Source organism: Coloeus monedula (genome assembly GCF_965178545.1).
Source record: "Coloeus monedula genome assembly, chromosome: 9".
Lineage (NCBI taxonomy): Eukaryota > Metazoa > Chordata > Aves > Passeriformes > Corvidae > Coloeus > Coloeus monedula.
In genome coordinates this window covers 8,545,482-8,558,898 of record NC_138789.1, presented here as the reverse complement: position 1 = coordinate 8,558,898, position 13,417 = coordinate 8,545,482, and positions in this window count along the sequence as shown.

Sequence of the window (13,417 nt, the reverse complement as noted above, 5' to 3'; positions counted from 1 at the left end):
TGAGAAACATCACAGTGCAGCAATTACCATTTCACCTGGACTTAGTTCTGATGATGATGGAACCCCAGAAATTGAATTTCTGGTATCAGGAAAGGTCACCCTGAGTATTGTAGCAGAGATGAAGTAAAATGAGGGGAAAGCTGCCCTTCTGGAGTGTGGCCACAACTCTGCCTAGCTCCCCCACGGAGCAAAGGAATGAAACGTGAAACACCCTCGTGTGCTCTTAGGACTGAGGACACCAAAAACATTGTCAGGAGCTGCTCAGGGGGAAAAGCTGCCATTGCAGGGAACAGGCTTTAGATCACTTTTCACCTAAAGAGGCATCACCAAAACATGCATTTCTGCTAGCTCCTGACTGCTGGGTGAAGATACACAGCTCACAGATTTGTTTCACAGTTGTTTTAAGTTCATAGTATTCCACTTCTTGAAAACACAGACAAAACAGAAATGAAAACAAAGTTCAGTTTTCTAACTTAAATGAGTCAATAAACAAAAATGGCTCTCCATCCACACACAGCATATGGATTTTAGTTGCCTGGACTAAAATGGCAAGGCAATAAAATAATGCTGTTCTGTTGTATACTACTGAAGCCAATTGAATTAATATCGGAAAATCTTCCTTTGAAATCATGTTAATAAAGGGTTATTGCAGCATCAGTTTTGCATAATATTTTATGTATGAGCTTATCGAGTGCAACAATAAAATTCTTAATCACATAAGACATTTCTGTTGTTTGAAGGAAAATACTGCCATAAAAACATATCCCAATTGTTAAATCAGCAACCCACCTCTGAAACCAAAGCCATCCTCACCTTGTCAACTCATCAATAATTATAAGGCTGTTGGGAATAAAACACTTCCAGTACTGCTAATATCACCTCTTCAATAGCTCATTTAGAGGCAAAAAGCCTTATTGTTTTATCACTGCTTGAATAAGCTCTTCACATCTGAGAATTTATTGCTTTAATTACAAAAAGTGTTCCCTGTTATTTCAGGACTATCGAAAACCTATTTCTCTACAAAAGTGCAAAGACGCTTTCATACTTGTGGGTGTATCACCAAAAAATTAGGAATTTTTTGATGGCATAAGTTTGAAAAACACAGACTATCAGACTCATTTTTCAGTTTCTTGCAATTCAACTTCTGTCACTGGCCTGATTTCAGAAAGTCCCTCAAACAAGGAGTCCAATTTAAAAGGTTGCCATCTGGAAAGTAAAAGAAGGTAATTACTCAAAAGAATGAGAGTGCTTACAGGGCCTCTTTTTTAGATAGCAATGAGGCATGCTCTTTCCATATTTTCAGGTATAAATACATGGGTGAAAGCAATACTTTTGCAAAGATGTATCTGACATAATGAAGAAGGTGTAGGAATAAACCCTGCACTTACCAAAAGAAAACCCAAACTGCCACCCACAGTAAATACACTATTAAACACAAAAGAGAGGGGGAAAGCAAGAGAACTAGAAGGGTCAGGCAAAAAAAAGGCAGCAAGAAAATCAGCACTCTATTTCAAAGGTCTAGGTATTGTCACATCACTGATTATCCATATTCCCATTAATCCATAAATTAATGAAAATATAAGACAGGCAGAGAGAATTTCAAGAGCAACGATAGATAGGATTCACTGAAATATTTGTTAAAAGCCACTAAAAAGAAGAGCAACGTAAGTAAAATATCAATATACTTTTTAAAGGGGAGAAAATAGAAATAAATCTGGAACCTTGGAAACTACCTGGGAAATTCAAGAAGCTTGTGCCTTATTGCTCTCTGGAAAGAGAAGCACTTGAGCTGTAGGTGCTACAGCCATACATCACAGCAGTGTGGGGTTTTTTCCTTTAACCCTTAGGAAGGATGTGAAGAACTTTTAACTGTTGTGCCTCTAAGTTCCATCTGAATTCTAAGCCATATCATAAACTATTAAAAACATCTAATGGCCTGAGTTTAAAAGAGAAAGATAAATAGCAGTCTGGAAATCCTGAGAGTGACATATCCTAAGGAAGTAATTAAACCTCAACAATATTTATCAAATCTTGAATCATTTCCTCCATTGTTGGGTTCCTTATGGAATAACTCAATCTAGCAGTTCCTCCCAGTACTTCACAGACTGGCATCTTCCCACACAGAGAACACTGTTCCAAATTGTTTTACTAGCAAAAGTTAAGAGATTTTGCATTCATTTGCATGTGTCTGGTACTTCTCGCATGACTGATGACACACTGAAGAGTTTTATTTTTGCAAAGTTACTCTCTGTAATATTGTGCAAATATCACTGCCAGTGATTTCTGCTTATTCTTGAGTATGACAGCGAACACTGATCCCCTGGGGTAACCAAAGATGAGCCTGGGGTCAACGGAAAGCAGATGAAAACAATTTAGTAACTGGGTATTTCATTAAGTTCCTTGCCATTTGAAGATAAAGTATTCTGTCTCAACAGATTCAAACAGCTGAACAACAAGTCACTTGTAAAATAATATGCAACCAGATTTCTTTTTCAAACAAAAGCTGAATTTCAGAGTGTCTCTGTAGTAAACTCAAGGATCTGACTTAACTAGATAAAAGCTGATAGGCAGCTGATGAACTTTTATTTCCTGAGGGTCTTAAGTTCCCAAAATCCATTAAGACTTATCAAACCCCAGGATCTGTCCCAGCCTAATTATCTAAGGGAGTGAGTCATTTGACAAAACATCTCTCTGGTTCATGAGTTACTTGCATAATTTAAAAGCTGCTACTGCTTATCCAGCCCACACCACTACTGGTGAAACTAATACGTGTAATGGTTGTGTTGGCATACTCGAGAGTAATACATGAGAGGATTCTTTTCTCCTGTCTTTACATTGGAATTTACACAGATATGTGTAACTATAAAGAGAGAGAGAGAGAGAGAGCAAAACTATCTCACCATATGGTGCTTTTAGCATAAGGTACCTTATCAGTACCTTATCAATTTAAAAATGAAGAAAAAATCCAAAACCCTTGTGTCCTGGGTTGCAGTGTATTCTATTAGCATCCTCATGAGCTGTTGAAACCAGGTGGGGCAGTGTTTCCTTGCCTCCTGCCCCCAGACTATCTTGCTGTTAATGGCCCATCATTGTCCTGCCGCATGACTCATAGATAACTCCCTCCGGACCATCTTCTGTTAATGAGCCCAATCAACACTTGGCCTCATGACTCATTATCCCATTGTGAGATGCTCCACCCAGAGGGAGGAACCAAGCATCCCATCGTGGATATAAGCTGAGATGCTGAACACCAGAGACAATCTTTCCACTGGATTTCCAGAGGACAGGAGCTACATAGCCAGCACTGGACCTTCTGAGGAAGAGCAGACCCTCTTTTCTACAGGATCACCGCTTCAGAGGACTGCAGCCACCATTCTAGCAGACTGCTACCACCACCCTGCCTAACAGGGACTCAGGTTGTATCTTGACTCTGTCAGTTTGAACCAGTGTTTTCTTTTAGTTTTTTTCCTTTTCTTTAACTTCCCCATTAAATTGTTATTCTGACTTGGTGCCTCCCACTGGTTTGTTTTCAAACTAGTACACCTTGATAATAGAATACTGCCATGTATATAATCAGTCTTTTCCTTCTTGGACATCCCTAAAGGATTAGTAAGCAAGAGATGCTTGTTTTGATAAACTGTAGGATCTCAACATTTCATTTCTATTTTCAAATTTAAAAATGCTTGTACTAAACAGAGTGTGACCTCCTCCAACTTATTCCTTGTGAAAATTACTGGGAATAAGGTTCCCAATGGCTACTGATTGTCCAGACTGATATTACAAGACAAATTTAGATAGTATTAATTGGCTTACAATAAAAAATTGTCAAAAAATAATAAATTAATTAAGAAAAGAGGAAGTCCTAAAGTAAGGAGAAAAAAAGTAGGAAGACCAGTGATTAAACCCCCAGAATTTTAACACAGGGATATAATACTCTAATACTAGATAAATTTCTTGGCTGTATAACGAGATTACCAACTAAATTGTAAATATTTACTCTGCTAATACCACAAAGTATTTTTCCCTGCAATTTGAGCTCAGTGGGATAATCAGTGCCCTGAGCCGTATTTAGGCTTTCCAAGCTGTGGCAGTCTCAGCCTCCTGTGGCTCTCTCTATCACCACAGTGGAACAGAACTCCTCAAAGGCAAATTCTCTTAACCTTATGTCCTCCAGAGGGTAATTCAGAGTATCCTTTGTCCCTTCACTGCCTGTCTGAGGTGGCCTAGGAGACCACAATCTCTTAGATACCAGCTGGATATTTAAATATAGATACAGGAACTGTTTTCTTGCATCCCCAAAAGTGCTTAAATTACCTCCTAGGAGAGAACATGAGCAAGAAGTAAGGAGGACTTCATCTCTAGTACCTTCTTTAAATTAGTACTCCTAAGAAGATGATAAAATGGGACTGTAAGTGTCTAGTGAAAGGAAGTGGTGGGAAATCATTTTGGGTTAGCACAGTTCAGAAAGCAGAATTGTGCTTAGAATTATGATTTTCTTTCCATAGGTAAATCCTCTCCTGTGTGCTTTGTACTTTTGTATCAAAGCCCATCAAGACACTATATTTTTTTTTACGGATAATGAATATTAAACCATTTAAGAGCCCTAATATTCCCCATCACTGGAAAATAATCTTTGTAATACAGATAGGAGTATATTCTAGCTGTCTATAATATTCTCCTTTGTTACACAACTTCTGTTTGCTTTATTCCTTCCTTTTGTACATTGTCAGTATAATAAAAAAGTTGAAGTGAATAATGGACTTGGAAAAGCCATCAATGACTTTTAAAATTTCTCAGGAACTGCCTTACTTTACAAGAGTCAGGACATTTCAATTTCAAGAGAATGAATCAGGGAAAAATACATCTTTCTAAGCAAAGTATAGCATCTTTTACTCCAAATTAAACCTCAAATGATGCAACTTACACAGCAGTGATCTCTCATTTATCTATCACGCGTTCTACCCTTGTAACCCAAACACTTGCAATGGTGTCTGTACTTCAGACACCTTTCTGTTCTAACTGCCTTTCTCAGCTCTTTTCTACCAACCAGCCCCACAGAAGGGTGAGCGCAGAGCTGCCCAAGTGCAGTGTACTAGTAACACTGGGAAATTGTGATTATCCCTCGACGCCTGTGGGAGACCTCATTACACCAAACACAACTCCAGCTGTATTTGTCCATAGAGCAGACAACATTATTCCAAGTCAGGTGAAAGATTTGTGGAGAAAAAGACCTTTCCTCATCTTTTGTCACCCCTCAGCAGGGTGACATCTCTGATGTGCCACCAGCCTATATCATAAAAGGAAAATCTGTGGATGCTGAGCTGTTGGGTAAACAGTCCTAGCTCAGCCAGAACACACAGCCCTGCTGAACAAACAGATGTTTAGATACAGGAAGGTGTTTTAGTTTGGTCTGCAAGTATATTTGGCCTTCTCAAGGGATCACAGAGAAATGGAATAGTCTTTTCAAGCAGATCAGAGCTGTTTATATCTCAAAGTGCATCCAAAGGTATTCCCCACTTAAAAAGTTAGCAAGTTATAGCTGAAAATTACTTTAGTCCTCAGGCCGGGATTAAACTAATGGTAGATGGAGAAATATTGTCTTACAGTTACCACACATCAGAGACCACCACCATGGCCCTAAGGACTTCTGCCTAGGGCTGTGCCCAAATTCACAGTCCATATCTTCAACACAAAATTAATTTTGCAATGATGGTCCTTGAAGGAATGGATAAATGAAAGGAAGATAACATGGCTCACCATTTCATACTTCTGTTTTGCATTGAAGAAGCTTTAATCACAGTCAAAGAATTAATAATGTGGAAAGAATGATCCTCTGTTCCTGAAATCTAATTTAGGTAGGCTAAACTTGTAGGTGTCAATAGCATGCAGTATTGTACTTAAGAAAACTTTTAAAATGGAAGTATCTGTCAAAATTCTGACACTCTGAAAAGTGAAAAAAAAAAATTAAAATAATTGTTCTTGTTTGTTAAAATGTAAAATCATGTGAGATATTAAGTCCTGCATGTAAGTAGAAAATCAGATGGAATGCCAGGTTTGTATATTTGACCGACAAAAACTTCACAATTTTAAGTACCATTACTCCTTGCTTTATTCAAGACAACTGAGCTCCTATTTTTTCCCTTGTGCAAAATCAATTTACGTGGTACATGTGAAACATTTCAAATCACTTTATTCTTACTAATGTACAAAACAATTCTATAATGAAACCACCATGGACAATGTATTTATTAAATTGTATAAATTAGCCTGGCAATATTAATGAAACTTCGTGAAAGTCTCTGAAGACATCTCTCACATATATTTCCCCATTAAAAAATGACAACTTCTAAAGAAATTTTCCAGACAAAAATATTTTTTAGGTGCATGTATGTGTTATCAAGGTGAAGGTGTGGGGTTCTACATTTTCAGAGAATGGGTTGGGTTGGAAGGCACCTTAAAGCTTGTCTAGCTCCATCCCCTGCCATGGGCAGGAACACCCTCCACTATCCCAGGCTGCTCAGAGCCCCATCCAGCGTGGCCTTGGACACTGCCACAGCCAGTGGTGCAGCCACAGCTTCTCTGGGCAGCCTGTGCCAGGGCCTGTCCACCCTCACAGGGAAGAATTTATTCATAATGTCTGCTCTAAACCTCCCTTCTGTCAATGGGAAGCCTTCCCTTTTGTCCTTCCACTCCAAGCCCTTGTCAAAAGACCCTTTCCGGCTCTCACGTAACTCCTTTTGGTACTGGAGGCTGCTTCTTCTCCAGGCTGAACAACCCCAACTCCCTCAGCTGGTCTCTTTTGGGGGGAGGTTTCCATACAGTACAAACTGTTTTCCCAAGCTCTCTATACAAAGCCTCGTGTTGCAGAAATAAAGAATTTCTTTGCTCTTGCTACACAGGAGAAAGGCAACGGGAGTAAACATCAGAGCTAAAACAGGACAGGGGAAAGAAACACAGTCACAAAAGCTCTCCCACATTTACTGCAGGGTAGGAATCTTGACAGCTGTGAAAAGCACAAATCTTTGAAGCTGACCACTGTGCCTGCATGTGGATTGTGTTGGATTTGTTTAACAAAATTAAAGGCAAAGCTTTTCTGAAATTAAGCTTAGCATGTCAAGTGTTGCCTGATCTGAAACTTTCATACTATCTTCTTGAAAGGAATCCTTTGCATTTCAATTTCTACTTGAATGAGATTCGTCCAATCTTGAAAAGGCAAATCAGTTTTTGCCAGGTGACAAGAATAGCAACAAGTTTAAAAATCAAAGAGAAAACTTATATTGCCTACCTTTCTCTCTTTGGAAGTTATGAATATGCTGAGGAGCAGCACATGAAAGAGAAGCAAATTAAAAATATGCTAATATATTGTACTTCTTTTATGACATGGCAGGAAGTGTGCAGCTTGGATAAATCAAACTATACAACATAATTAAAACCCGAATGTAACATTCAAATGATGACTAATAGAAAATGATAAAGAGTTAATAAATAGGAAGTATTAAACACAGTAATTAGTACATCAGAAACTGCACGGGAGCTCAGTATCTTAAAAGTGAATGTCTGCTCCCCCCTTCAGTGAGAAAACACTCAAACTAATCAACATAAGCTTACGTATGTTGAAAAATAGCTTCTGTTCCTTTAATTGCTAATGAAATAGCAAAACTTAAAAGCTTGAGCCAATTACTAATAATCTACCATTGCCAAGTTAACAACTTTTGTCTTGGTTGGTGAGGTGCTGTCAGGAGCTACACTTATGGAACCTCCTGTAGATCATTACTGTATCCAGCCCCTCACGCATCTTGAATTGTGTTCAGCCTTGGTGATTTCAGGAGAATCTCCCCAAAGTCACAAAGCACTCTGGGTTTATTTGGGTCATTCTCATGAAGGGTTTCCAGATCAGTTCAGAAGTGAGGTCCTGGTCAGGGTTTATGAGGAACAAAACACTTCAGGGTGAAGGTGAGTATTCTCAAAGAAAATGAGAAATTTGGTTAATATTCTTAGACTACTTACAAATTCTTTATATATATATGTTGTTATTTTAAGGTGCAGAAACAAATTATTATCAAATTTATTCATTTAAGTATTTATTCTACAACTATTTTGTAGAACTTGCAGAAAAAAGAGCAGTGAAGGGAAGAATCTGTAAAGCACTAAAGTACTTTGATATACATTAGAAGCCAAAACAGACAAAAAATTTTTCTGAAGGGCAAAAAAGAACCCGAAATAATAATTAGAAACCCTATAATCTGAGCATATACAAAACATCCCAGAAAGAAGCTGAACTGGAAACGAAAACTAACCCTATCTAAAGAGAAGTATAGTTTTCATCAATTAGAACCAAGATCAGCTGAACTTCTAAAACCTCTAATCTTTCTACACTGTTATAAATACAGACCCCACACCATCTCACAAAATGTATGTATGCAAAATGCACACAGAGCTCTTATGGAATTTTTTCTGGAAAGCTGCAGTGCCACCAGGGCTGATATCCAACACTCAGACTGTGTGAGTGCCACCGAGCTCTGCTCACCTGTGCCCCAGCAGCATTTTCTTACCACAGTCAAGACATTCAAAACCCAAGCACTGAAAAATCACCATAGAGAAATACATGGTACAGGGGACTGGAGGAACCAATACAGAACATATGAGAACATAAGGAGGGATCCCAAACTAATCCTGATCAGGTTTACTTAAAATTGACAATTTGAGGCCTTAAATATGATCATGTTTCTAGTTTATATATTCAGTTATATGTATTCAGTTTATATATTCATATATATTTATATATATGCTTCTTTTTTCTGGGATAATTCTTGCAATTATTTGAAGAGCACACAGAAAGAGCCAAATGTCTTGCTGAACAATGAGTAGTAAAGCACAAGTATTGTCAATATCCTAAGTACACTTCCTGATTTAAACCTTTCTGACAATCCTTTTGGAGGCAGGATAAACATTCGCCTAAATTCATTGAAGTCCACTAAAAACATTCTTCTTTATTCTCCTGGGGTAAAACCTGTGAGGTGATCATAAATACATGGGGGTTTTTTAACTTCTGGTTTCTTTTAATGGATATATCAGCTTTATCTAAAAAGCAGGAGAGATAATGAAAAACCTGACAAAGTACACAGCTGAATTGGATTAATATCATGGACAAGTGCAGTAAGAAATTCTGTCATCAAAAGAACAAATGTCTCTTTGATACGGCATTAACACTGTTTCAAGACAAAGAGCTTGCACTCAAACTACAATTTTAAAAGCTGTCAAGGACACTGAGCTATAAAATTGTTACCAAAAAGGAACTGTATTACTATGTTCATCATTAAGACTAAAATCTCAGCCTTCCTCAAGAATGTCAGAGAAGGTAGGTGCTCATTCTCCTGATGACTAATGTGCTGACAGTTATCAACACGGATTAAGTGCTTGGTCAATAAAAACCTTTTTACTTTTTTTACCTTTCTCCAAAATCTAAATTTCTGCTCTCCAAAATGCAGTTTGGGGAGCGCAGGAAGTTCTCTCCCTGCCTTCCTTTTTGCCATCAAAAGAATGGCATAATTCAATTACTGAAAATAATCCCAAATAAAAACCATTCAAATAGTCAATTCTGGGAATATAACCGGCGTTCTGACTGTAGAAACAGTTGTCCAGGTGTCAAACACAAAGCTATCTGCAATACCACACATATTTAATCCTGGGTGGTTTTTGTCAAGGGTTGTTTTGTTTATGGTGGGTTTTTGGTGGGATTTTATCTTTGTGGGTTTTTTCCTTTTTTTTCTTTACTCCATAACTCCATAATTGTTACCACAGAGCTATGAAAGTGCAAGGTACTTAACAAAAACTCCACTGTTCTATCTGCCTGCCCCACAGAATTAAACATGAAGGTAAAGCAGCTTTACAAAGGGATCACCCGATAGCTTTGGTCATGACAGCAGGACTTACTCTGTCTTTAAATGTTTCCATTCAAACAGATTCACTTTTGTTTGGCTCAGCAGCTTGCTTGGGCAGATGTGGTTGCTCAAACCTAGAAGACAAAGCTGTTTCCTAACCTCACCCTGTACAGAGCAGCTGGGCAGCCATAAGGCACAGGAGCCTCAACTGGTACCAACTAATTGCCACATGTGTTCATGTTAATACAACACATTTGGCTACTGGTTCATCAGAAATTAAATTCCCCTTGAAATATCAGCTGCCAACAAAAGGAAACCTTCACAACCCTCCAAGGCCTCATTACTGTACATCAAAATATTCTGAGTTGTAAGATTTAAAATGTAAATGAAAAGGCATTATTAAACAAAGTTCCTTTCAGTACAAAAACTGAACAATTCTTTTATTGAGTAGTAACATGAAAGTTATTTGAACTTTTTTGGTTGGGATAAACCAGTAAGAACCAGGAATGTGAGAGCTGGCATTCACATTAGTTGCCTGCCAGTTCTCTGGTTTGAATTGCTCTACAAACACACTTGTCTAAGCACAAAGAAATGCTTCAGTCCTAAACTCAAGCAGTCCAAGTCATCTTCTTTAGATGCCTGAAAACAACAGCAAACATCCTGGAATGTTAAATATCCAGTGTCATTAACATTAATGTCTGAGTCTGCATCCAGAACGTGCACACAATTATAGTTTCCAGTTTGGGAAAAATAACAAGGGTCATCCCTGCTGAATCTGAGGGCATCTCATCTTTAGCAATCTAAAGCCCCCATGAGTAACACATGGCAGGCAGGAAATTAAACTGACTTTCACACAGGTTATACCCTAGGCATTGGACCAAATTCACTATGAAAAAAAGTAATTATGAATGAAAATTAACAGCATTAGAATTCTCTTTGTAACCATCACTGAGGGAAGGGAAGGTGAGGGAACAAATACCTCACCCCACCAAAGGTTTTACTAAACACTAACTTACTGAGGATCACTTCAAAATAACACTGAGTACTCTGGGTGTGGGTCCCTCAGGGAGCTCTCACAGAATCCTGCACGACACCTACCTATTTCTGTTCTTTAAAGATAATATAATTAAATCAGGTATTGACTGCCTGCCCTCCATGGTTGATTCATTTCTAATTAACACTGCTGCAACAATGAAGCACACACAGAGAAAAAAAATTTAAATAAAAAAGTCAACAACTTGGGTTAAAAGAGCAAGGTCAGGGCCTTAAAACTGAAAATGAGATTTCCTTCCATATCTTAAGTTTAAAAAGTTGCTTTTGTGAAAGTGATAATCTGATCCTTATGGACATTCACAAAATTAGCCAAGATACACTGTAAAAATCTGTTAAGTTTGAAATGGTGCTATTTCTATTAAAAACCCAAAGAAAACCCTGACCATGAATTTTACCAGTTGAAATAACAAACTCCTGCAGTTTTCATGCCCAATTTCTTGGTTATGTTCCTGAGAATCAGAACCACATTGAAAATCTTGGCAAAATAGAGTTTTCAGTGTTGGCTTTTAAGAGCATGGTGCTGACAACACCAAGCTCGCGTATTCGATCTCTGTATGGGCCATTCACTGAACAGTTGGACTGGATGGTCCTTGCGTGTGTCTCTTCCAGCTCAGAATATTCTGTGATTCTCTGAAAATGTCTAACATTGAAACAATCACACAAAAATTTGTCATTTGAGTTTACCAGAATTATAAATTTCATTTCTGCTTGCCCTTGCAACATGACAATCATAATCCCGTGAATTTTAGATAAGGGAAGCAAGCCCTTCATTCATAAACTATAAAGTACCTCAATCCTACCTGAGAGAACAGAAGATTGGGATATTTGGTTTTCTTCTAAAGCACTGTTTTTATTTGTTCTCCCTGCTAGTGAAACATATATTCACCTGAGAGGAAATGCTGAGAAGACAAAGATAAAAGGAACGATTAAGATGGCAGGTTACAAATCACAAAACCTATTTTTATGAAAAATCATGTGAGAAATTGTGAAAGTTCAAGAGGAAGTTGTCAGAAAAAAAGTTTTCATTACTAAAACATTTACTCCAAAATGTGTCTCAAAATGGGCAAGTCCACAATGTCCATTTAAGAGAAATAAAAATACTGAAGCCTTAATTAGTTTTGAGATATTCTGCTGAGAATCAGAAAGTGTGGAATCCCCTAAAATCCAGTTGAAAAAGTCTTTAGATTCATACCAGACAAATCAGTGGAATTGGCTCAATTTTTAAAATGTGAAGAAAGTTACTTATGATTGATGGTAGGAGAAAACACTTGTTTTAGAAAAATTACAAGTACTTTGAGACCAAATCAAAGTTTATTTAAAGGGCGATTCCCCTTCCAATTCTTGTGACCATTGGTATCTGCTATTCTAACAAAACCTCCCAGAGTAATAACACCAGATCATTTCAATTCGCTCATAACACAATCAGAATTCCAGTAAGGACATCAAAAAATGCCAAATGATGAGTTAAAATTCTCCCCTTCAGCTCACACTAGACATTTCTTGGAGAATATCTGTTCTTTTTTTACAACTGACTGTCATCTTGAGGTGGTTTCCTTGTTTTGACACAAATAATCTGTTGCTGGAGAACAAATACCTGAATCACCTGGTGTTTAAATTTCAGATATATGTGCATTAAAGCCCAGAGGAGTTGAATGTAAGGTTTCTGCCATCCTTCACTTCTGGCTGCACAAACATTCATCTGGAAGTATTGCAATTCCCTCAGAATCTGGTAGAGATTTCCAAGGCCTCTCCTCTTCCTATTTGGAGCCTTCCTGGAGAATGCAGCCTAACAGGCAACAGATTTTAATGGGCCTTTGGAGATACCATGGCACTGCTAAAATAACATCACTCAACAGGCAGGGGAGGGCTGTGTGAGCTGCATAGTGTGGCTTCAGAGCAGAGGAAGATCCTTCTTCGAGGAATGAACTGTAAGTTAACAGAGGCAAGAAAAATGTGATTAGGAGACAGATTTCTTCATACAGGTACTTGATTTCACAGCAGTTGGTCTCAGAGGTGCTGAGTAAAACTACACTTGAAATAATATAATCCCTAAAGATCCATACTGAACTGCAGGCAGAATGTCTTGAAAGAATGGAAATTGTAGCTCTGTTAAATTTGTTTCTCGTACACACAGAGAGCATTCTTGCAGCTTAAATCTTTATTATCTTGACAGGATGCGTGACAAAGGGAGGTATTTGTTAAGCCAGTGACATTCTAAACCTGCAGCTCAGATTTATGCTTTTGACCAACCACCAGTTAGACAAAAGCAGGACTGAAGCTGCCCCTTCCTCACTTTTTTCTAAGATTTTCAGACTAGGTTTTGCAACTTACTATAGAACTCTGTCTTCCAGCATTTCAGTCCAAGTGCAATATAATTTTGTTCAATAGTCTAATAACAACGCTTCCAAAACTTGGCTCCAAGGCCACTGCTGGATACAGGCTTTGGTAGGAAAAGAAGATATTGTTTCAGTAAAACTGAAATT